Consider the following 2,343-nt stretch of genomic DNA (forward strand, 5'->3'; position numbering starts at 1 on the left):
AAAAAAATCAGAAACAAAATATTTTTTATTTTTAAATAAAATTCAACTTAAAATTTTTTTTCCTTGAATCCATTCATTGACACCATGTTAATTTTAAATTAATTATTATAATTTATTTTAAATTATTTTTTTATATATTTATCACAATCTTAGATAACATGTCGGTGTTTGGTCTTCGAAAACATCTATTTTTTTAATTATATAATTGTATAAAAATTATTTAAAAAAACATTTAAATCTAGTAAAATTCATGATTAGATAATAAATTTCGTGACTTGAATCATGAAATTCAAATCAATTCTTGATATTAAAAACATCAAAGTCAAACCACATTTTAATTAATTGTCTAGGTTATCTTGGGACTCGTCAAGTCAATCGAGTCATGTAAAGTCAATTTCTATTCATGTTAGTTTTAATCATAGGCGAGTTAAGGAGCTGGGTTGAGAGATTTTAAGATTGACCATCTAAGTTCGTGTTTAATAACGGTGCTATATGTTTTTTTTCTTTTTAATTTTGATTTTAACTTTTTTACGCAAGTTTTATTATACAAAATTTAATTGATTTTGAATTGGTTTTTATGGTTCATTTTAATTTGTGTTTCATGAAATTATCTCAGTTTCATATGTCATCAAGATAGGTGAAAATAAACTAATGAGTTGATGTTTAATCGGTAGTTAATTTTGCAAGCATCTCATGTAAAAAACAACTTAAAAAACAAAATCATTGAATCTAATGAAATTTATAATTTGATAAGTAAATTTGACACATTAAACCACGAAAATCAGATCGATATAATATGTATCGCCTTCTCGGTATTAAAAAGAATATCACAATAATTTTTTTTATAAGTCAACTAATAATTTTTAGCAATCGTTAGGGTTGTCTTTTTACTTGTTAGGTTAACAAAATCACGTAAAGTCAACTTCATGTGTATTAATTTGAAATTCATGATAAGCAAATAGATTGATCTTGAATTAATTATCGGGTCAAATTTAATAACAATATAATATAGTTTTTTTTTAAAACAAAAAAATATATATTTTTTTTCAATTTAATTATTTTTACTTTTTATTTTATTTTATCATTCAACTTTTAATTGATCTTGAATTAATTTTTATAATCTATTTTGATTTGCTTTTCATGATTCATTGTTGTTTCAAATAAATATTTTAATTTTTTTTGCCAATATTAAGTTTTGCAAACATATGCTTTTGTTATTATGCGAGCATATAAAAAATAGTTAATAGAATTTATGATATAGGTTGCAAGTTTAACTTTAAAGTTCATATTAATTTAACATGTTGTATTTTTAATATTAAAAAAAAATATCATCTTGATTTTTTTAAAATCAAAAAATATTTTTTTAATAATTTTTTTTTTGACATATTAAATCAACTGAGTCATGTTAAAGTAAACTATGTATAATTTAATTTTAAATCTCTGATATATAAGAAGTTAAGTTGGATTTTTTTAAGATCCTCTCCTTAAATTAAATTTAATAATAATAACAAATAAAATTCAATAATAATACTATACAATTTTCCATGGCCCTGACATTTTTTTTAAAAACAAATTCCAACATGGAAGATAACATGAGTTAGAAAACCAACCTATTACCATAACAAAAAAACACGCATGTATAAAAAAAATTCATTACATGTTTTACAAATGTTTTGTAATTTCAATGGAGCCAAAACAAGTAAAAATAAAAAATAAAATTATTTTTCCCGTTAAATATATATTTTTAAAAGTTAACCACAATCCTAAAAATATCGAAATAAAAATATCAAAATCGGAAGGATATTATCATCCGAGATTGGTACGAAAAATGAAAAAAAAATATATATGAGAGCTCCCAGCGAGGATCGAACTCGCGACCTTTCGCTTACGAAGCGAACGCACTACCACTATGCTATGGAAGCCTTTGCCGATGGGGAGGTGAATTTTGAATTTGAAAAATGACAGGGAAACTAAAGGAAAACCTCCCAAAACCTATGCCATGCCAAAGAACCACTGCAGGCTACAGAGCGAGCATAGAAGGATGTGTGGAATCGCCCTGATCGTGCATGGAATTTGCATCGACTTATCATCACCCATCCTCCTCCGTTCTCATAATCCTCCCGAGGCAGCAAGCAAGAATCTCTTAAATTTCTTTAATCAACAATAATTTTTATCCGATTATTTTAAATTTACCCGTGTTTTGATTTTTTTTGCATCCGTTGGTTTCGCCTTCTGTAGATGATCTTGAACTAGCTCTTCGGAGACAAGGACCCGACAGCTTAGGCAGCAAGAAGGTTATACTTCAGTATCATAATAAAAATTTGAGCTTTGGTGAGGACCGAG

The 2,343-nt window shown here is 25.9% G+C and overlaps 1 non-coding gene across 1 annotated transcript; it reads right to left on the reverse strand.

Annotated features, from left to right (window-relative positions):
* Positions 1-1,850: 1,850 nt before the first annotated feature.
* TRNAT-CGU (transfer RNA threonine (anticodon CGU)) lies at positions 1,851-1,922 on the reverse strand. The gene has a single exon. It is a non-coding gene; the product is annotated as a tRNA-Thr (tRNA).
* Positions 1,923-2,343: the final 421 nt, after the last annotated feature.

Source organism: Populus euphratica, unplaced genomic scaffold (genome assembly GCF_000495115.2).
Source record: "Populus euphratica unplaced genomic scaffold, PopEup_1.0 scaffold2103.1, whole genome shotgun sequence".
Classification (NCBI taxonomy): domain Eukaryota; kingdom Viridiplantae; phylum Streptophyta; class Magnoliopsida; order Malpighiales; family Salicaceae; genus Populus; species Populus euphratica.